At 42.8% G+C, this 24,500-nt stretch overlaps 1 protein-coding gene across 10 annotated transcripts in view; it reads right to left on the bottom strand.

Annotated features, from left to right (window-relative positions):
- The window catches only part of celf6 (CUGBP Elav-like family member 6), a 136,190-nt gene that overhangs the window by 57,176 nt on the left and 54,514 nt on the right, over window positions 1–24,500 (bottom strand). The window lies entirely within an intron of this gene.

The following is a 24,500-nucleotide window of genomic DNA, read 5'->3' as shown; positions in this document are numbered from 1 at the left end:
TAGTTTCCCTACACGCTTTTCACAGTCATTTACTTTCAAGCTAAGGTCTTAGCTGTCCCTTTTGCTTGCTACGACTGCATCAAATTGTCTAATACACCGTTTGCTGTAACTAGCTTGTATAGAAGCCTTGGACGTTGTCTTCAAACTTTCCAGATGCACATTTAAAACAGGCAACCGTATCATGATATTTTCATGCAAGTTGTGTGGGCGAGTTGTTTGCCATGAAGATCCAAATAAAGACACCATGCATATGCATTATTGGCACAGAAGCTGGAAGTAAGACAAAGGAAGCAAAACAAACTATCTGCCTACACAGTTTGCCATGATGGCATTTCATTTTATTTAAGATATAATTCATATACCACTGGTATTCAATTGGTATTGACAAGTATCAGCAATCCGTATGAGGAGGGATATAATGGTGTTGTATTGGAACATCCCTAATTGGAATGAATGAAGCACTACGTTTGAATGTTCCATCCATTGTTTAACACATCCATGGTAACTAATCACAGGTGGATCAAGGACCACAGACCACATTCAATAATTTAGCAGATGAGAGTTGTGGACCACGCTAAAAGTAAGCAGAATAGGCAAGTAAAGTACAACAAAGTCAGAGAAACCTTCATTAGTCTCATCCGTGTGGCTTCAAGTTGACTCTGAAGGCACAATCCTAGCCAATTACTGCATCCCAAAACTTGTGCTCAGGGCAATGTGTAGCCCTCTCTGTTCTTTACTTATTAATTCCTGCCAGGCCCGCTGCATGCTGTTCTGATTGGCTATTCATGGTGAAACATTCATCTCATCTCATTGTCTCCCTCTGTCTCGCTCACCTCCCTCGTAACCATTGCTGACCAGTAACTGAATTTTCCCCGTCTTCTAAGCTGTAATTTAGAAGGGTATGCATGTGCTGCTGCCGTCTGTGGGCCATTGAGGCAGAACCGTGAAAAACAAGGCTTTAAAGTTGTCACTGAATAATGTAGCCGTGTTGGTGAATGCTATGTGACACATAAGCTGCAGCGCAACTTTGAAGTGCAAGTCGTTTCAAAGATGTAATGGCGAAAGCGGAACTTTTCCTCCGACGACAGAAGACTCTCAGAGTAAACACACAAACTTCAGAGCGATTTTCAGAAAAGGAAACTAGTGTGCACTGTGTGCAATACTGACATACGTTAGCGTACCTACGTCTGTTTGTTTGTTGTTTTGACTCATTTGTTTGTTCATTTTGCTCATTTGCAAACGCACAACAAACAAGCATATGCACACAGTCAATCATGCATGCACACATGTAATTTGTGTCAAGAGAGGTTTGATATGAAAAGGGTTAACACACTATTTTCTAGCTCTTATCTGCACTTGTAAAAGGATAAGGAGAGGAAAAGTGAGCGATAGAGGGAGAGGGGGGAGCGAGAAAATGCCATTTGGGGGGAGAGCCAAGTGGGTCTGCTAAACGAGTGGATTCTTATGCTAATACATGCTAATTTATGCACACAAGGCAGTGGCAGCGCCCGAGGCTGCTTTGATTGGCAGTTGCAGGTCTGTGTGTGCTGAGGAGGGACGCTTGGCTCCGGGTGCTTCTGTGAAGTTGGGCACGGCTGCCTCTCCGTGTACTACATGCTCTGGATCCACCGACTGCACACGTCTGTAGCCTTGCCGGACTAGTCCCAGCGACCGGCGGGGCTCCCATCCAAAAAACTCTCCACACACCAAGAGCTCAGCTCAGCCAGCTTCAATTCCTTTATGGCTGGAAGCGGCCAGGGCATCATTATAAAATCAATGCCCCAGCTTCATTTTGCCTGTGTTTGTGTGTGTGTGTGGGAGCAGGAGGACCAACGTTCCGGGCTTGTTTGTGTTGATTCTAGCGGGTGTTTGTGAGTGGCAGAACAGCAGAGGCGCTGATGCAATGCTCTCCACGCTCACTAATGGGCTGACAGCGAGGCTCTAGGTCAGGGCCTCCCATTACTTCAGGAGGCAAACTGGCTAAATGAATAGGAACCTGCACCGAGCTACTACCCAGAGGAAATGTAAATGCCATTTGTTTCCGTGGCAAGTTGTTGTCATGCAGAGCAGTGGTACATCTTGATAATGTAAACATAAATTCCTGAATACGGTGATGCCGGAGTAATTGGGTGGCTGTTTTTTTATTATTATTTTTTTTTTTTATTAAATATTTCTTTGTCGTTTTTTTTTTTATTTTATTTTTTGTATTCGCAAAGGCAGCGGGAAGAAAAACAAATTTAGCTGGGCGAGGATGAAGCCATTACTCTGTCTATTACTCATTCACACAAGCCCCCAGGCCAATAGAAAAACACTTGGAAATCACCAACATAAAATAGAATATGTTCCCTAAAATATAGTGCATTTTATGCCACCTCATAAATATACTCTGTCATGATGAGGTTTTCTTGGAATGAAACAATGGAGACATTTCTCCACTATCCCTCTACAATAATATATACAGTATGTATGGTAATACTTATGCATATGTGTTATAAACATCTCATTCTAATGTGCAACCATGCTTGTCCCACACACACATACACCACGTGTTTGTGTACATGACCCCCCCCCCCCCCCCCCCCCCCCACACACACACACACACACACACACACGTGCCAACGCTAGAATGGGTGTTTTTTAAGGTCTGCAATTATACTCTCTGCAGTGTGCAGGCAGCAAAATTACTCGGTTGGCACCCCCAGCACCCCAATCCCACACTCCCTGCGCACCCTATCTCAACGAGAAATAAAGCAAAACCATTTCCACAGATCTGGAGCAAACACATCCAAACCTTTTGTTTGTCACACCTGGGGACCATAAATTGATTCCCATCACACAGCAGATTGAAAATCTATGCTTATTTATGACACCATCCCTCTCATTGCAAATATTACAGGGATTTTTTTTCTCCAGCCACCGAGTGGCCCTGTATCCGCCTGTGATGTCCTCACTCCACTAATCTCCCCTCTCCAGCTTTTGATGACACCAGAGACACAATGCGATGTTCCCTCATCACCCGTCACATGTCGCCCCGGTGTTGGTGCTTCTTTTGAGACGGCACACGCACGGCATATTTCACCCTCCCCACAACCGCCCAACTGTAGGAGCAATGAAAAATACATCTTTTATCATATTACTGCAATGCATTTGTAACACTTGAAACAGAATGCAATATGCAGTTTATCTCCATGCATGGTGAACACAAGGTGCTTCCGTAGCGCACGTCTGTTTTGCAGGCGAGAGGGAACAGAGAACAGAGGAAACAAGCTTGCGTTACTCCTGACAGTCCATCAGGTTCCCCGGGGCAATTATTCCCCCGGCTGAGGGGTTGGGTGCTGAGGCTGATGACGGCCTTTGTGCGTGTCTACACACTTAAACAAAGGATTTGTCATTTTTAACATGTCTATGTGCTTTGTGTAACTTTTCAAGCTTGCAGCAGCTCATGTCTGCATACATTTGCTATTAGCTATCATTGGCCAAATTCCTGTCACAGCGATTCGGCTGTAATGCCAGCCATATCACCCGATAATATCTTGTCTATACTCGTACGCAACAACAAAACACAGCAAGTTATTAGAACGTGGCAGTCGCTCTGAAAAGTAATTAAATAAGCAAGATTTAATCATTGAAAAAAGTTTTCACGGCTGTACCTTTTCCAGGCTTTTTGTTCAATTCGCTAACCTTTCAAGACCTGGAAATTATTACATCCATTTCCCATATTCTGCGTAGTGTTGAAAATCTGGCATTATTAAAATCCTCCCGTAATCATCACGCGCCTTTGTTTTCCCGCTGTTACTGTGGTCCATTTTGAAATTTAATTTCCTGAAGTACAGGGTCGAGAGCCGATGCCATTTTAAATGGAATAATTGAAGTGTTTTTTTTTGTGCCCTACATGTGTGAGCAGCGGTGTTTGTCGTCGGGCCTGCCTCGTCCTTTTAGAGATGGAAGGGTGAAAGCACGCTGAAGGCCTGCAGAAATCCCTCCAGCCTCTATCGTTTAATTTGACGAGGGGGCGTGAGGTGAGCTGGAAGAGGAAATGCGTCTCGCTGCTGCTGTATACCACTTGAGAGCTTATTCACTGCCCGGGGCTATTGACCACGCTGTGTCAAGCTATGCTAGAAATGCGTCCCCGCACAACACTTAAATTGCATTTGGACCTTGGCTGGGGTGAGCAAACGCCTGGCCAGAAATCAATGGGAGGATACAAGCCTCAGTGGACACAGGAAGGCGTGGGCTTTCATTCCAGCTATTGATGAATGCCAGGTACATTTCATCAAACAACTGTAGCTCACTGACTTTTTGTTGACTCAGAATTGCAGAATTTGAGATGGACTCGTTGATTAGAGAGGTGTTTACTGTCAAAAGTTGGGCTACGACTTTGACGATTTACTTCCGATAGCCAGGAGCTGAACGTCTTCAGGGAGATGGGTTAAATGTTTAAAAAAGAATAAGTAGATGGATAAATAAACATTGTATCCCAGCTTTGCTTCAGTGATCTGTGACTAACTGGATAGCCATTAAGGTTTTAAAATCCCAGAGTGTGAAACAGACTGGAACACATTGAGCTTTTGGCTCAGCATAATAGATTTTCATTTCCTTAATCAACTTCCTTATTCATCCTTTTTTTTCCTTTTTTTTCCCAAGGAATTAATATAGATCAGTGTAAATGGGAGCCGCATACGTGAGTGGCAGCATGCGGGGTGCAGGCTCAGTGGAGGAGAGCAAGCTTTTCTCCTTCACCAGGAGCAGCATCTGTTGCTCCCCTGCTCCATCGCTATTTACAGATAGCTGCCATTATTTACGCCTGATGAGATACCATCCAATTTGCCGATCCACACTGTTCACAGACTCACGGACAACACAAATACTGAACAGGGAAGTATCACGGGGGGCGAGTATCGCGGGGCGAGTATCGTATCTTGGGGCGAGGCTCGTCAGTCAGCACGGTTTCAGCACTGGCCGAAACAAATGTGGGGAAAAAAAACATTTGTTGCCATGTGACAAACACAAAAAAATGATTATTTGTTTCTGCGGAGGCAAATTGTGATGAAAACCGTGCACACACACACTTAACACGCCAGATTTAATAGGTCAAATAGCAATTTCAATTTCTAATATTGATGGCTATACCATATATAACATATACTATAACATACAGTCGGTATTGCACACTGCTTAGTCACTGTCACTGGGAAACTGAGGCGCCCCAGTAAAGAGACAATACGTATCGGAGATCAGGATTACACAAAGCTCTTAGGATAACATTCTCTCCTCACCATGTAACAGTCCCCCCTTCAAGGGCCACCAGAGCCACATTTTATGTACACCTCTGCCTAAACACTGTGCCTAAACCTCAGATGAATCCTTGGAAAGTTTGACGTGCCAGCTTTCGCCTCTAGGTGAGGTGGGCGAGTGTTATTTTTAAAGTGAAATAATGCACTGTGTATATTATGTGCGAGTGACTTTTTTTTGTGGGGGGTGAAAATCATATTCTTTCTGACTTCAGGGACTTAGCAGACATAGGATTTATTTGTGTGTGTGTGTGTGTGTGTCTCAATGACGATAAAGACAAGAACCACGAAAGAAATGACAAAAAAAAATGCTGCAGTGAGAGGAAGTGACAACGAAACAAAAGAACAAGAGCAGACCAAGACAGAGAAGGAGCAAGTGACAAAGGCAATGAGAATAAAATGAGGCAACGGAGAGAAAGAGAGAAATATATATTTTTAAAAAAAAACTAGGCATGTTGAAAGTAAAATAATAGAGGAAAGGAGAGAAAAGGGGAGAGAAGGGTGGACACAGTTTCAGACAGAGAGGGGAAACTTTAAGCGGGATTGGCTGTGGCAACAAAAAACGATTTCTCTATGATTGCAGTTCTCTTTGCAAATACCACATAGTGTCAGTTTTAGTCTGCTCCAAGAACCAGATGGATGTTTTTCCCCCCACATAACTACAATTCAGATGCCAGAAGCAGAAAAAAATATACTAAATTGTCAACTGTAAAGACATAAGTTGACTTTTCAAACACTCTAAACTGTCATATGTCAACTCATCGGACTGCGGGGAGATTAAAGCAAAAACAAATGCTTTAGAGGCTTTTAGAGGCAGAGATTCAGCACCGTCCTCCATCAGTATTGCCTGAAGACATGTCAAAAAAGTCTTCCTCAGTGGCCCCTGCAACTTTTTTTGGTTTCTAATAAAGTTGGCCTTTGTATCACAGCATCTTAGACTTTGCTGCGTGTAGCAGAAGAAAAAAAACATGAGTCTGCATCTGGCTGTGATGAATCTGTTTAGCCCTAGCTCACCATTACTAAAAGAGAATAATTGCTGATGATGCCATGCTGCTCACGACTAATGGATTCCTCCAGAAGGACACACAGGTTCAGTATGTACAGGTTCTCTCTATTTTGTTATTCATTGAAAAGAAAAGAACGTTTTATGAAGTTGTGACATATTTCTCTCTTTTTGTTTCCCTCTTTCCCCCACGTCTGTCGCACACACACACAAACACACACTCCCCATCCATCCCCTTTTGCCAGAGGATAACCCTGTGATGTTATACCCTTGCAGGGTGCAGCATCTATAAGCTCCTTTTTTGTCTATTGAAGAAAAGCGTTCCACTCTGGTAGATTACGGTCAGGGGCGATTAAGATCTTTGCCTCACTGAAGCAGGGAAAAGGGAAGAGAGAGAGAAAAAAGGGGACGTGCTCTGTGTAACCTAAAAAAAGAAGACAGAGGAGATAAAACAGATGAAATCCTTCCTTCACTCCAGAGCCCCAGGCTGCTCAGTGGGCGTGGCGATCCCAATGCATGAGCAGCATCATTGGCTATTCTCGCTTTGAATGACTCTGTCTTTCTCCTTGTCTCTTTTTTTTTTGTAACTCTCTCCAGACTGAATCTCCTCATCTCTTTTCTCACCTTACTGCTCTCTCCAAAAAAAAAGAAGAATAAAAGATCCCTTTTGTGTCTGTCCTTCACTCCGATCATTCTCTGAATATGATCAGTGCAGTCTGGGTAAGTGGATCAGTGCCTAAAATGCGTATTTGAAATGGTATCTTCCACAGATTTGTAATAAAGTAGAGATATTAAATCAGAAACTTCCATTCTGTGATGTTTGACTACATATGTTAAAAGCGTATTTAACATACATGCACAGTATAAAACATGAGTATTATTTTCATGTTGTTTTTTTCCATTGATGCAATCATCCACACATTGTTTTTATCAGTCTTATGAGGTACAAAAGGAAAAATCACAAGACATAATTATGCCTCACTATTACACTATTATCACTTAGTTAGCTAGCTCTTGTTTTAGCCTAATCCCAAGATTGACTTATTTTTTTGTTTGGCCAGTATTTTTGTTTGTTCACTAACCCACATTTTTGAAATAAATCCAAGTTCTACTTAGTGAGTTTTTTTCTTCTTCTTTCAATTCTCAGTTTTGAAAAATGGCCCTGTGAACCACACCTGTTCTTGGCACTTACTGTATATTATAATAATGAAGAAAAACATATGCATGATGTATAATTTTGAAATATTTGACTTAATGATACATTCAAACACATGCATCTGACTAGATTTCGAGGAACAAAAAGTGACAGAACGCAACTTTGATTAGAAATGAGGCTACACCTTAAAAGTTTAAGAAATAGCTGTTTCATGATGAAAAACAAATGGTGAATAGATTAAGATAAAACATTGGATTTTTACAAGAATATCTGTGGTGAGCAAAATGTGCAGACACTGATCGAGTTGAAGCCTAATGAGTGTTTTTTTTTTTTAATTCAGGCAAGAATTAAGATAAATAGCGGAGCCCTCCCTGTGTATGAAAACTTCTCTTTGCTGATTTCATTGATCCAAAGCTGTGTGTACCCAGCTGCAGCTGCAGTGACTGATTTAAGTTATCTGATGACTGAATGTCAATTATTTAAAGTCGTAAGCCTCATCAAGTGATGGAATCAGCTGCCTTTGCTGTCACAGCAAATTCCCCGGCCACACCAGCAGAGAACGAGTCCCTAAGAATCTCGTCTTCTCGCTGAGGATGCTGGAATTTCAGAATCAAGAGGCGGTTGATTTTCAGCCCCTCCTAAAGGCCCATCATCACTTTTTTGAAATTACTTCTTCATCACTGCCCTGTGATGTCTTGTTAAGTTGATTTAAATGATGAAATGTGTCGCTCTAAAAACAAAAATGGGGCATAAATATTGTAGGCCTACATCTTACAGCGGGAGCAACAGAAAAGGCTGCGTTTGTGTCTTGCTTGTGCTTTTGGTGATGGAAAGCCAAAACCATCTTAAGCTAAGACGCCTAATGTCATTATAGTTAAAGAAATAATTTTGCTCTGCTGACGTGTGACTGAAAAATGAGCCCTACGAGTCCCCATGCATTATATTTATATGTGTGATAGCAGAGTCCATCGACTCTCAAACTTACTGTGGTCGGAGCACTGTCTGCTACCATTATCTGGATCCATTCCAAGATCAGACCTTTCTCCAATTAAATTGAAACAATCATCTGAAAAAAATGATTGGCCCAGTTGTGTGTACATCCCTATGTAGTGCACTATATAGGGAGTAGGGAGTGATTTCGGACACAGCATGTCGGAAGGTCATCAGCCACCAACTCTGGGTGGTGCGTTTTCGGCTACTTTGGTAGGTCATCAAACATGCTGCCTGGTAAACTTGTAAACGTATCTGGTGAATTTGAGGAGAAATATACCACTCTTGGTTGTATTCCTGTCTAGTATTACACAAGGAACATCCATACGTTTCAAAAAGTAAAAGTCTACAGAGTCCTCTTTCCCAAAGCTCCGGTGCTTTTGCTGTTGGCCTACATAGAGAGGCGGGGTTCTGGTAGGCATTACATCTTCCAGGCACGTTCTTCAAGAGAGGGAGAGATGGCAAGATAAAAGGTCTTTCTGTGGCTCCCACCCTCTGCTTGCCTCTCGTGCCCTCACTGCGAAAAAAAATAATCACATTAACAATTCAATTTAACTGGAGATACAGGTTTAAAAATATCCACGCTGGGATTTTTCCCCCCATTGATTTGTGTTTCAGTTGTTTACCATTTTGTCACTGAAAGAACTTGCATGGGCTCATCTTGTTACACATTGAAATGTGGCACGATAATGTCAGCTTATTCAGAGTGGAGACGCGAGATTGCATTGGAATCAAGTCGGATCATCTCGCAACAATGGTAGTTTTCCTCTTGAATTTAAGGAAAATAAGATGCTCTTTCTGCTTGTCTCTACTGCCTACACTGTCTCGTCTCTCTCTCAACCCGAGCAGGGAATTTGCCATATGGCAAAGAGTCCCTCACTCCTGCGTGCTCTCCATGCCACCTCCCATCGCCGCTCCTCTCCGACAGCACACACACTCATGCATGCAGGAAAAAAGAGTAGAGCGAACCACAGGGATGTTATGGGTCCCGGTACAATAGGGCATAGCGGGGTGGGTGACCAGAGCAGATGTCTCTCCCTTCCCCTCTGTCTCCCTCTCGCCCAACCCTCCTGGCGGCGTGTGGTATCATTCCATGCCAGGGCACTGGTCCGGGCTCCGCGGTGCTCCACATTGACTCAAATGTATACAGAAGTTGTCTATGGAGATTAAGCGTCTCTGCGGTGTCGGCAGGATGGGGTCAGAGTTGGCTGGTAACAAGGAGCGGCAGCACAAGCGCAGGGCAGACAATAAATCTTTCCCGTGTGCCAGCAGACCTGTGGACCTACTGCTCACTGAATGCTTTGTTTTTTAAATGAGCCGAGTTGACCTTAGCGGCGCATTAATGCACATTTCAGATGCAAAGACATTTTCAGCCAGCAAAAAAAAAAAAGGAAAAAAAAAAAAAACACTGCTCTTGGCTATATAAAAAGGAAAATAGAGAAAGAGGGTTCACTGTTATGACTGTTCACCTTTTTACCCGGGCTGCAGAATTAATTTCAGCCTTCGAATGGTAACGCTGGTGTTTGGCTGAAAGATAATGCCAGTGCAATGATCCTCAATAAAGAGCTATGAGTGCTTTACATGGGAAGAGACATTTGCCATTTGCAGTGGGAGGCCCATTGGATCACTTGCTGAGGGCTTGGGGGGCAGCAAGGCTTTCATGGGAAGCAGATAGAATAGCCTCAGTACATTAAAGCTATGTCATACTAGAGCAGAAGAAAACACCATTCTCTGTACTCAGATTATTGGTTGTTTATGCTCCATTTGGAATTCAAATGGTATTTCACACTGACGAAGAGACAAAGCTGCAGAGATAAAGGCAGCTGGTGTTAGAGTCGTCATTGTGGCAGCGATGTTGCTCATGTCTACGGCAGGTCCAGCCGTCATGGGCAGATGGCTGCTGTGCAGAAAAACCCAGCAAGAGCACCCAGCACAGCGCCCCCTTCAGGCAAATTCCTTCATGCAGCTCCTCTAGAGAAGCAGAGACAGCATGGGAAATGTCTGCCAGGCTGAGCCAAGCTGTCGTTTTGTTATAAACAGCTTATGATTGACAGTTATATAAGTTTCTCAACCAGGCTGCCTCCTACCCCAACACCACCCACCGCCCATCTTGGCCGCCTCTGGGATGTATGTCCATCCTCCGATCAGCCTTCGCTGATACGGCCTCATGGCGGCTCCCTGGAAAGGCCGGGAGTTCATATAGCCTCGTGAAACCGAATGCCAAGATGAAACGAGGGATGAAGGGGACACCAAAGGAGCACTAGCCGGGGCCAGATTAGCCATTACTTTCCCGCAAAAAAAAAAAAAACCCTCGTGATGCGAGGCCAAGGTCAGACACGCAAGCAGACACAGCTGGGCGAAAAGACTGAGGCATCCCAGCGGCAAATGGCCAGCCTTTGATCAGGCGTGTCATTTCTGTCACAAAGGTGACCCACACGAACACACCATGTGGACTCGCCAAAACTTGCAGCTGTGGCAACGGATGATGGCTAACGTACAAACTCTCTATCCACCCTCCCAAGTAAAACTGTAGAATATATTTGTTTTGGGGCCGTGTCAGCCTCACAACAGAGGTCACACTCTGAGTGAGATCTGTGTGCCTTACCAAAGCCCTGTTTTACTTACCCTAACCTCTGCTTTATGACGGCTCATCACAGAGACAGACGGAAACAAACTGAGAGGCAGAGAAAGCGGAGGAGGGGGGAGGGGCCCCGGCAGACAGAAGCAGAACAGCAGTGCCAGCCACACTAACGGTGCCCCCTACAGTAGACTGGAAAGCATCCCATGATCCCGCATACCACATACCCCCTTTAGTCTCCCCTCCTTTGCCTTTTCAACTATAGGAAGGCGGGCTGACACTCAAGTTAATTAAGATTTTAATCCAGGGTGAGAGTGTCAGTGGAATACCACACAACAAAGGCAAACTCGGGCCTATCTGAAAGGGGGAAAAAGGAGATTTGAATGTGCGCTCCACAACATGACAATATTCACCCTTCCTCCCAGAGGTCAGGCAGATTCATTTTGTGGAGCGATCAAGTGTTCGACATCTAGGTCCATTTCTCCAGGCTGAGGGCTTGACGCCATTTAAGTTCTATGGCATCTACAGCTGAAATGATGAGTTCATTTCCAAACACAGAATGCATAATCAAAAGCCATGTCTGATGTTGTAAACATGAGGAAACAAATTACCCACGATGGTAGGGGAGCGACGATCCATTACTGACTAGAGGAAAAGGAGGATGAAATTGACTTGGAGACATTTGAATGCCTCTACTTCTTCAGAATTCTCTCGCAACTCGACTTCAAAACAGGACAGCTTGCAACGGGTTGATGTGTTCGGAGATGAAATATGAGCTTGCACAAAGGCTGATTCATTCCTCATGTTTTTCCACTTAGTTCCGAATCACATTTGAGGACCTCTCTCTATCAATGTGCCCCCAGGTTCAGCGTAGCCAAGAGTAAGACCTTCTGGGAAATGTAGTTGGAGTGAAAATGCGAGCAAACCTTCCCACTGGCCTGATATCAGATCAGGCAGCAGGCTGCGGGAGAGGCAGGGGCCCATCCCATATTAGGAGGGTTCACCTACGTGGCGGGGTGTGTATGGTGGAATAAGTGGGACAACTCCCGGCAGGCTGTGAGAGCGCTGACCAATAAATGATAAAAGAGCAGGACGAGTCCCCGCGCTGCCTTATTGAAGTTTACCTTTGTGCGTTTACTCTGAATTCCAATTTGCCCTGCCTGCGTTTTTAACTCGTACCATCACCCCTCCGGAAGTCTAGGGACCAGCGAACGCATCCCGAACTGTTCTACCTGACTGACCTTTGTCACAGGGAAGATAAAGGAGATCAAACTGAGCTGCATGATAACTACTACTGGAAGCTGTTGTTGATAGAAAAACTGCCCTTCATTTCCCTGAAACATAGTAGTATTTGGCACAAGATTAACTTCTTAACACAGCTCGTTCTTACTGTTTTATGAAGCCCTTCAGACACCAATGAGCAAAAAACAGTATTTGAGCATGGCACATATTTTCAAAATATTTGAGAAAAGAAAGGTGAGAAATTGATGCTGTAGTTTTCCCTTTGTCGGGTAGTCTAATGTGCTACCACCAACTGGGGAACCCACAGACACCAGAGGTATACTCATATATATTAATTTCTTTATTCTATCATTCCAAATTTGTATGACTTTGCTAATCAATTTGTTCCCAATTACTTCATATAATTTTCAGTGCTTTTTAAAAAAACGTCCTATATACTGATGTATGTCCTAATGCACCCAATTGCAGCCTTCACAGTTTTGATAAAGTAGAATAGATAGTTGGTCCTAATTTACTATCATAATGCTCTTGTTTTTTTGTTTTGTTCAGATGACATGAATTACATACTGAGTATGTTTTGACAATAAATACGTTAGTATTTTGCTGATGGTTGTTTCTTAAAGAAGTGTATTCATGTATTCTTGGTAGGGAGTGAAAGGAACCAGACCCTCTTTAATTACTGTAGATCAGTGATGTACTGTTGCTTCTTGCCGAAGTGAGAACTTTTTCATTTTGCACTGATGAGCAAAATGTGTAATTGTAGTATATTAATCTATTTATCTCCCCACGGATGGGTGCGAGCAGCCATGTGATGAGGTGACATTTAATGAAATCGTTGTTTGTTTTCAATTCTTTGTATCGATAAAGTGTTTCAGTGCAGGATCTGAATGATAATTAATGTCAATGACGTGAAGCAAACCAAAATAAATGTGCACTAGTTTATCTTTCATCAGAAGGATATTTCTGTATCACTTTTCATCCCAGTGAAGCATCATGGATTCCTTCCTATCCTTTTCACGATTCAACTAACTCCAACTTCAACTAAATCACATATTAAATATTGAATAATTGAATGCAGTGGGACGGATATTTACTTGCAACTTTTAGAGATGGTTGAAACCTTCATTCATAAGCCCATATAGGATGTGAATAAATTACAAATTTTTTAACCTTATACAATAAGAATTGCAAGATATGTTTAAATATGCTGTTAAACTTGTGAAATAGGCAAATTCAGTGCAACCCAGAGCAAATGTAAGTGCACATCACCTCTGCTTCATTAGACCCGAACGGACATAAGCCTGGTTATACTCCAACCCACCTGGCTGACCTGGAAAACTGTAATCATATTTGCACTGATTCCCAAATATAAGCACTTTAACTTTACTCAGATATGCAAATATGACTTCATACTGGCGCCTACAACACAAACTCTCGGGGATGTGTGAGCTCAATACCACTTAATATGCTGCCAAGTTAATCAACGTTGGTTGAAATCCGAAAGATCACAGGCACTTTAGCTGCTGACGCGCCTGACGTTCCTCAAAGGCAACGGCTGATGGATCTCCTGTGTTCATTATGGAGAGAAAGAGTTCTCTTTAATCAGCCTGGGAGTCACTTATCATAAGGACGCCTTGCCACGTGCACGCGCGCGTGCACAATACACAGATGGATGAACCTCCGTGTAGAAAAAGCACACATGCAAATGTGCATACATCAAGATGCCTCGCCGCATACAGTGGTTATCAAGACACTTCCACCCAGGCGTACAAAGGAGGCAGAATGGTCTGGTATGATCACAAAGAATAAATGTATGGATGCAGAATATGTATCACGCATACACGCTGATGTCTTTAAGATCTACTAACCGACAATCCAGAGCAGTTCAGGAAGATACTGTCTGTTGTACATATCTTACAGGACCTAACATGGGCTTGCTTTAATTACAGTGCTGTACACATACACACACACAAGTTCAGCAAGTTGCCATACGCGGTCTCATGTGACAGGCCGAGAGAACGTGATCTTCTGGCGGACCATCTTTAAGACTGAATAAATATTATTTTTTTTTATTTTGAGTTCAAATGCTTGTCAGCGAGATGAAAGTAAATAGATATGTTGTACTTTGTCACTGTGTGTGTCTGCGCGGGTGTTTCAGGTGTGTATGTTGTTGTTGTTGTGTGTGTGTGCCAATCGCTTTGGATTGTGAACAGGCATGCACTGATTTAATCACTCCCCAGGCAGAGTGTGGGGGAGGCAGAGGAGGCTGTGAGGCAGATAGGAACAGACAAACGCGACAAGGCAAAAAGAGGGAGAGAGCACGCTCGCCCCGCGGGCCGGCTCTGCTGCGCAATAAATACAGACTTGTACACATACGACACTGACGTAACACCTACATGGACACACACATACACACACTTATACTGTAGACCTATACTGCCCATACAAAGCCTTACTGCAGTAACTACATTTTTGGTTAAAATGGAGTTATAACTACAAATTAACACCTTGATGTCTGTTTTATCTTGTGACAATGTTTTAGGTTTCAGTTTAGTTTGATTTCAGAAAAATAATTATATAAAAATTGCAGCAACTACAAAATCCAACTCAAAACCAAAGCAGACCGCAGTAATTGCACTTACCGCTGTAATTCATTGTGTTGAATAGTGAAGACAAGAATAACAGAAATTCTAAGTCTATTTAATAGGGAAACTTATATCTACTGATAAAAGAGACAAAATTATATTAAGACTAAAATATAACGTAACTGTAAAATATCAAGTCTAAAATACACAAATCTTTGAATAGAGTTGTTAAACCTTTTTAAATACACTAATAAAAGAATCAATTTGTCACTTTTGTTCACTGAAAACAAAATATTAAAGCTGAAAGAAGACAAAAACCTTGTAGTTACTGCACTCTTCTTTTCCTTTACTATGAGAACGTTTCACAGCAATACAAAACTAGAGTGCAGTAACTACATTTTCGGGGTCAAAGGTCAAATATATTGTGATGATTTTTGAGCATAAAAATTACATCATCAATACATGTAGAAATAAGTGTCATATCACCTACCTATAACCCATTTGGCTGGCCGGTTAAAAAAAAAAAAACGTTACAAACCTTTAAAGCAGTTTTTCTCAGTTTTACCCTTTACGTAGTTACTGCAGGCTAGGGCAGTATAATAAAACACAACAAGTGTATGCTCGGTTGCATGTGTTTCGGTGATTTGTCTTTGTGTGTACATGTATGTGGTTTATTGCGTGTTGCCTTGCTTTTTGGGAGTTTGCATGCGTGTCTTTGTGGAGTCCGCATGCACGTACGTATACTGTATACGTTTAGTCCCAGGCAGAGGTCACTAATGGAGAACAGGGTGGTAATGGGCCTGGCAGTTCAGGTTGTTCTGTAATCGCATCAAGCTTAACTCAATAAGGTAAAGGTCAGCCTGCCCCTCGGTAGACGCCCTGTCCCTGTTTTGACCTGCTGAGAGACAGAAGGCATGGCACTGCAACCTCGGGGCCTCTGATGGGGGCTGCATCTCCACTTATTCAGTTAGAGAAATTCCCTTCAAAGCTCTTCCTCTTTCCGGGAATTAACAGTTGCAGATCATTTAAAATGCAGCATCGAATGGCAAAGACAGGTAAATCAAATTTGACACTATTAATCCTGATAGTGTGCCAGTATACTGCATACGGCACACTGATTGAGAGTTTATAGGAGAAGTATTATATTCCAACAAACAAAAAACAAATATCTAATGTTGATGAGTCGAGTCTTCTCTCCCGTGCTGTTTTTTTTTTTTTAAGTTTTGCTTTTTTCAGGCTTTGCTGTGAAGAAAAAAACAAATTTCATGTGGGCAATGAAGCTCATTGTGAAACAGATGCTCTTATCTGTTTCGGCGCCACTTTGTAATAGTGATAAATCAGGATTATTACTACATTAAGATAAAGTTAAATTAAAATTAAATTGCACGGCGAAAATCATGATCCTTATTGGTTCACAGTATGTAACGCGAAGATGAGGCAAGCCTTTATGTGTTTCTGTTTTTCTTTGCTTGAATAATCGGTAAAGGAGATTTTACAAAGGCCCATTCGGGTCGCCTGTTTGTAGCTACTGCGGTTGTTGTGCCTGTTTGTGTTTGCTTGGTTGAAAGATGTCGACAAAACTGAACAACTTGTTCTGAACACTTTTCAATCAGAAGTGCCAAGAGACTGTTTCTGTGCCTTCCTTGTTCAGTTCCCCACCCACCCTCCTTCCCTCCCTTCCATAGCTCATCCCTCTTTTCTCACGCGCCATATCAACACCATTATCCAGCTCTGATCTCTCTCCCTCTGCTATAGATTTCATTTAACCTGCGAAACATAAAATAGACTTCCGAAAAATATGACATTATACCCGGAGTAACCGCCCATACGACATGGATTTGATGATAACTGTAAAAATTACAAAAACACTGCGATGTCAATGGAAATAGATCATTCTTCCTCCCTCTCTCGCCGTCTGCCTTTCTCTCTCACAGCAGCGAGCGGGGTACCAGTGTTGACAGAATCAGACCATGTGATCAATCAGAGCACAGCGGTGACGATGAGGACTGACGGGCGAAAGATTACACACTCGCATTCGCAGAGTGGAAACCGGAGACGTACGGCGATAATTAATTCGGAACTTTCTGTAACACACACACACACACTAAAAACACTGAACTGAAAGGTAACATCAGTAAAAATATGTGGGCTTCCTCCTGAGTCGTCTCCCTGAGTCTCGGGTGTCTGACATGGCAGGCTAGCAGGAAGGGGAAGGAGCTTAAAGACTGACCCGGGAGTCTCCCAGTGAAATGCCTCTAATCAGCCCCGGGGGATAACATCCTCGCTGGGCTCTGGCTGAGCTGCGAGCCGGGGGCAGGCACATGGCAAGTCTGACAGACTCTCTTCCCAGAGATCAATACCCAGACTTTCTTTTTAAAGCGTGACATGTTGAGAGGCAGACAAGGAATTCTACTTCTGAATTCCCAGGGAGGAGATTTCTTTTCTTTTTTTATTCTATATTTTTTTATTATTTGTTTTTTGTGTTTTTTTATTTTCTGGTGAAATTGCCTGACATATAAGAGGTGTGTGAACATCGGTATGCAGTTATGGGTTTTGTGTTGCGCTGGATTACATCAGCCTCGTCTTCATCAGGAGGGAGGGACGGTGCACAATGTGGGCACAAGTAATGTGACTTCTGTGTCATTACTGGAGTGGAATCGTCAACGAACAAGTGTAATTCTTTAAGACACGCTCTAAAACGTGTGTTTCTGTCTTTCAGAGCAGTGTTGAGACATACATTTGTTAACTGTCTTTTTATAAATGAAGCATCATTATGTGATGTTTTTTTTATGTGCCACTTTTTTAAAACATACTCTAGGTAGGTGTAGTTCTTTTCAAAACAACCTCACCCTTCCACCTACGAGAAAGGCAGCGTGGACCAGATCCACTCCTTCTGCTCTTCCCTTTCACAATAAAAGCCCTAGACATACAATGTTTTTTAGCAAGAATTACACATTTTTACGCCCCAGTGTGTAAAGACTAATGTTTATCTATGTTTTGGCTGGGGAGGATATAGCCTAGGACCAGTGGTGGAAGAAGCATTACACTTTTTTTTCCTACCAGGTAGAAAAAGTACTTGTTACACAAACAATTGACCCTTTGTGTTTCCTTGAACACAGACCGGCCAATCATAGCGTAGTATTGGCCACCTCCGGCTGGCGTCCAACAACTATCCAGCTCTGCAATCGATTGAGGTTTTCTTCATTTTCAGGCTGTTTTTGTGGATTTTGAGATAGCCATGGTAAAACATGGTGCCCGAGAGTGTAATAGTGATACTTCTTGTGAATACATACGCATTCTGCTTTGGCTTTTTAAAGATTGTAAGAGTGAATAAAGACCTACCCGGCTTTACAGGAACACTGTTTTAACTTGATTTAATTGCCTGATTTGTCAGCTTTTAGGTTCTGTCTTTATCTTTAAACTGGTTTCCACTTTCGAGTTTCACATACTGGATATATCTTTCAAAGACATTTTGTACCTCCTTCTGTCCGCTTCTTTATGATATCACTTTGTGTTTTTTTTATTATAGAAAAATAGATATTAATTCAGGTAGGGCGGTAAGAGACAATGTGTGTCAGTTGACCCCTTTAATTCTTATTATTTTTAGTATTATATGTTGTCAATAGTGATGCAAAAATGAGTAAGCAGCATGTTGTAGTTGTTGGAGTTGCTTTTCAGGTAATTTCCTGGGGATGTTTCAACATTCTGACACTCCTGTTTGTTGTCTTATGTGGCAAACACCCAACTCCCCAGTAGGCAAACTGTAAAAAAAAAAAAAAAAAAGCCAATACTACCTGATCCAGACCCCCTTGTTCCTCTGCATAACTATCTCTGCCATCCATCCCATCTGACATCTGGCACCGGCTGACTGGGCACAGCTCAGCCCAGCTCGGCTCCGCTGCTTTAGGGGAGGTCAGCGACTGGGGGCTGAGCACTGGGGCCGTCAGGGAGATTGTTCTGCATACTGAGCAGCCTGATTAGGCAGAGGAGCACAGAGGGGTTCCAGCCTGAGAGGGCCAGTGGGGAGACAGGCGTGACGGCACACAGCCCTACAGCTTCCTGCCACCACTGACCAGGTAACCGATGACAACCCACAGACCCTTTTCCCTTGCACAGGAGAAAGTTTCCCTCCAACCCACTGTCATCAAGGGGGGAAAAGAATCCAGCTAAAAACATTGACTCAATAAAGTTTTGTGAAAAACAACTTTCTAGTCTGACTCTGATTGGACCACAGTAATAGACAAATGCATCTGTGGTTGATTTATCTCCACATGACACAAAATTACAGAGAAAATATCAAAGCGTTAATGCATATATTTGCATACTAATAGAGGGCCCAGCTTATTTTGCTTATGAGTAATTTGTCTACTAAAACACTGTCTGCTCACCACTGTCCCCATGGTAAGAGCAAATTGATAAAGATAATGAGTCCATGACAAGCTGGCTCACATTGAGCACCAGCACAGCTGACTGCCCAGAGCAACGCGTCCCCTGCTCTGCCTCCACGGACGTGTTGCCAGTGTGACGGATAATTTGTGTAATATCTCTCCATTCCACCTCGCCGTACCGGTTCGTCTAATCGCACCACCCCGCACCGAAAAGAAATCATCAGCATCTGCATGGAACATGCTCAGGTGCATTATGGTAACTGATGAGTGTTATCACGGTAAAAAAATACATTCTAGAGGGACGTAAATCAGCCGATGATTGTGGGAAATCGTCGCCGCGACACAGGCACAAGGTTTATGAAGCGTCCCCGACGTACACTGATTACTTTTGATTCTCTCTGCTGTGTCTTCGTTTCCCAATGAGGTGAACGACGACGGGTGGGGGGGGCTGATATGAAAAATAGGAGTGCACGGGGACGACTCAGTGGTTTTCTCACATCATTCCCCATGGCTCATTGTTGTTTGCACTTTGTCAGAAGGGCCTGTCATGCACAAGCATGCACACAAAACATGCCAAGATGAACAAACACGTGTGTCTACGCGCGACTATTCACACCTAACGGCCAAACATTAGGGAGAAGAGAGAGCCCGCCACTGCCAAGAGCAAGGGAAGGGAGTGCAACGGAGTGAGAGTGAGAGAGGTAGAAGGGTCAGCCATCCACTGAGATGATAATGAAAGAATAATAATAGAGTACAGGATGAAATTACTGAGCTTTACCCACAATATCTTCTCTCATTAGCTCCAGCACTAATGTTGCCGTTTATGCTTATGTTCTACACCAGCTCCCCCTAATTAGGCGTGGGCTTCTAAAAATAAACAGCAAACTAAATAGTGGCGTGAAAGTACATGCAAATCTGTTGATGTACAGGAATAATGGCGGCGGGGTAGAGGAGGGGTGGGATGGGGTGGGGGGGATTAGTGGTGCGCTGCAGACTAAAGTAATTGAGTTGGGTAGTGTTGACACCCGGTCGCAGTCAGAGTGCCCATGTTGTGGAACGCGCGGCATGCGTGTGTGCAACAAGGCTCAGCCGGCATTTGTTTTGTGCAGCTGGTGTCATGGTAAAGGTGTTAGTTCTGGATAAAAGGCTGGAGAGGGATGCACAGATACTAATCCCCGCATTGCTTTGAAAAGAGCGGAGCTGGGTGGAGGGTTTCCTCCTGTGAAACAGAGAGGACAATCTGTTGCAACACCTGAGTGGAGCGTGGGACTAACTGTCAGCTGTCATTCAAATCCAAGACCAGAAAACACATTTGGGAACAAAAGAAGAAACTAAAAGTTATACTGCTGTTCCAATGCAGGGTCGCGGGGGGGATGATATCCCTAAAAGGCAGAAAACAACACAGTCTAAACAAAATCACATTTTTTTTAGAGTCTTCAGCGTTCCTTCACCTGCGTGTCTTTGGGCTGTTGGAAGGCAGAGACCCCTGATATGCTATCGCAAACACGATCACAAATTACAAGTCCCACACTGGAAGTGACAGCGGGCCACTGCGCTGCTCTCATGTGTAATTTTACCAGAACATATACTTCGAACCCTAACAAAACAACATTCATTCAGCAGATCTCAAATAAAATCCAGTATGCATGGAAATGGGTGGAATGTTGACAGTTTAATGATATGTGAGAGATAAGCTAATACAGTGGCTTAGAGCAATTTTCACAGCAAAGTGCCTGTTTAAGCACGTCAGGGGCGAAGTAGGGCCGGGCTCATCTTGATAATTCCTTTCTTAGCCTTGTCGCTCCAGCTTTACGACTTAAAGGAATTCCTTGATCTCTTGACATTGACTTGGCTATTTTTTTTTCTTTCCCTGGCATTTATCATACCTTCACTGAAATGGAGTTTTTATCATTGAACATTTTCACAAACATCGCTGACTTATGCAGGGTATGGTTATCTGTACTGGTAGCAGTGGCTAGTTACAGTAGCATTGATTTCACACTGTGATTCACTACAGTTTTGGGAAAAGAGTAATTGAATGATATGATATGACCTTATACCTTATCTTAACATGTATCCCCCAGTTTTGTGCTCACAGGATGCTAGCACTATGTAGAACTTTCACTGTGTATTATTTTGGCCACATAAATAGCCAGTATTAGAAAAAAATGATGATTATATGAATATATTTGTGTATCTTTAGATTAGACTCCCTCCATTTGAGTCATGTGGTATTTTTTGGGAATATCCTGTATTACAAACAGATTGCACAACTGAAACATTAAAAATGTTGTTTCTTCCTGCCTTCAAAGCAGTCTGGCAGTCCAATATTGTAATAAATCCACGAAAATAATTCATCTAAAGGGTCCAAACATCAAAACTAGGGCAGGGTGTTAAAGGATTATACAGAAAACTAAGTGATCACACAGCGGCGGAAAAAAAATGTTGGTTTCTTAAAATGACTTGTATTTAGAAGAGCTGATCTATGTGTATTTCAAAAAAGATTATTATGTTATTAGTCTGGACATAACGTCCACTGTAGATCTAAAACACTAACAAGCCACTTTATAAAACCTATAAAAGTGAAAACTTTCACACTCAATGTGACAAATGTCTATTGAAGTAGAGTAAGCAACCAAAGTCATGGCTAACTGGAATTACAGGGTGAGGATGAGTCTGTCACTACTTTGCTTCTCCGGTGCTTTAAGAGGCACTTTCCTATGAAAATAGCTCCATGCCGGTGTATTGTCTACCTTATCTGCTGCATATCATAAAGCTGTCAACACCCCGGCAAATTCTCATATATAGTAGATGTTATTTGAGAGCTATTGAGTTTGATTTTGTTCTCTGAGGAATGTCACTGGAGGACACCAAATCTTTGTTATGGTAATTACAGCTCAGTGACATTATGTAGATTAAACAAATGAATGGACCAAAGTTTCAGCAAGCAAAGGCACTTGGGAAAATGCAGTATTTGTGTGGAGTGAGTACAGCTCGATCGGAATTCAAATCAAAGCAAAGCATTATGCCAAAACATCACATCGACTAAAAACGATTTGTGAACGTCCTCCCAGGGAAATCTGTGACATCCCAAGTGGAGAGGGATTTGAGAAAATAACACTGAGGCATGTCATGTTGGGTGAAATGTCCTCTCACCTATAAAGAACAGTCTTTATCTTTCCACTTTTTTTTTTTTTGCTTGGGTCAATAGGTAGTTGAAACCTCAAATGGATAAACTGTAGATTTACCACTGGCATTACTCACTCCTCTCTGCAAAGGTGTGGTGTGTTCAGAGAGAGAGAGGGACGTGTGGTGACTAATTTCTGCCTTGAATGCGGTCCATTTGGCCTCGCTTCGAGCCCCGGCTCTGTCCATTACCGCAGCTCTGAGTCACAAACCTCCACCCTGGGGCTGGGAGCAAGAGTCACCCTCGCAGGTGAGGCATTCTAACACGCAGAGAAGCAGGCAGACATACGCACACTTTTTTGACCACTTCTCACAACATCATACACAATCTCTGGCCCATCCTTTCTGCATCTCTCTCCCTCACACACACACAGTCTTACTTCCCCAGGAATCTGATCTTTTTATAGAGCGTCTGTGTGTTGGCGTGGGTGGCGGTACGGCCGTGCTGTTTCACCCAGCTCAGACTGGATCTCAGATCAATATCCTGTCCCCCGCCGGCCAGCTAGTTCAGGCTGGACAGACCGGCTTCTGAAAACCTGTCCTTGTGTTTTCTCGTCGGCCGTCCCTCATAAAGAAGCCTGGTGGTTATTCGCCCAGCTTTAATACAAACCCAAATTTGAGACGCAATGTTATCACGTGTATTTTTTGTCAACTATTGTTGCAGTGATATTCAACCATTGAAGTGGAGCACTCTTGTGCACATGTATGGAACATGCTAGTTACCAGAACCAGAACGCTGAATTCATAATGCAGGCTGCAGTGTGCTTCTTCAGCTGGTTCTTGTTGGTTTTGTGTTTGTCACAACCCCCCAATGAATAATATTGTAATTTGAATATGAAATGTTTTGGTTTTAGTGAACATGGGCTCTTTAGTAGCACAAAATAAATTCTCTTAGATACCACATGGGTCATTAGCCATGTGAAATTCTTTCACACAAGTTGTTTAAATGCAAATCTGTCCAGGCTTATAATTATGTGCAGAGATAAACATCCAACAGGAGGGCTGAAGTCAGAAGAACTGGGATCAGAACCAAGATGTATTCAGTTTCAAACAAAGTAAGTGCAGATACCATGGTAAGCACGACAACCTTCACTTGCCAAGGACACCGTTCATCAGGTGTACATGACAATTTCTTTATTTACTTAGGGGCATAAGCCATAATATTTTCACTGGTAGCCTGAATGTGGAATTCAGGCTTTATCTAGGGTCTGTATGAAGAGGATTTTCTGTTTGGACTTGGGACACTCTCTGAAAGTGATTAAATCAAACTTTTTCTGTATGCTGAGAAATTCTGCTTAATTTAATTTCTGTTTTTTTTAACTCATATTTTGCACGATTCACATGAAAGGTTCTCCAAAAGGTTATTTAATTTATTTGTTTTGTATTTATTTTAACTAATCAGGAACTCATGTATCTTTGGTGAAGTGCACAAAATCATTTGGTCAATATTTTTAAGATAAATCAAGCATTTTAATGAGGTAATAATGCAACAAAATATGATACCTAAACTATTTAAAATGTATTTCTTAACTTAAATAAAACGTTTTTAAAAGGTAAAAAAAAGGATTCTGTCAAATTTGACAAGATTAATTTCCATCATTCCATCCAGCTTGATCACCTTTGAAAACACAAAACACACACAAACCTAACTTTCTTACCAAACCACAGTTCAGATCATGTGCAGTACATTTCATTTCAGTCTATGAGGCCTTGAGGGCGTCATCGTGACCTCTGAGGCTCTAAACTCTCAACCCCTCGGGTTGGGTAGATTGTGCAGCTAAGCTGGGCTGCAGAGATCTCTAAGACTAGTTGGGCCCTTTCACAACGCTGTCAGTCCCTGACGGCCCTTCGTGATCAAGGTGACTTATGTAGGAGCGTCTGGAGCGATGACGTTGTGGTTGGGGATCTCATTCCCTGACAGATTGCAGTGTTGGACAAGCTGCCACTCGGAGCAGTGTGGCTGTGATGGCTCTGATAATTGAAGTGCTCAAAGGTGGATGGGTTGGACAGATGAAGCACAGCAAGTCAATGGATCAATACCTGAGCTCCAGGTGCTGGACCTAAATGGATCAGTTGGAATG

This window comes from Eutrigla gurnardus (genome assembly GCF_963514095.1).
Source record: "Eutrigla gurnardus genome assembly, chromosome: 1".
Lineage (NCBI taxonomy): Eukaryota > Metazoa > Chordata > Actinopteri > Perciformes > Triglidae > Eutrigla > Eutrigla gurnardus.
The sequence above is the reverse complement of the archived record's forward strand: the minus strand, read 5'-3'. Positions and strand labels throughout refer to the sequence as shown.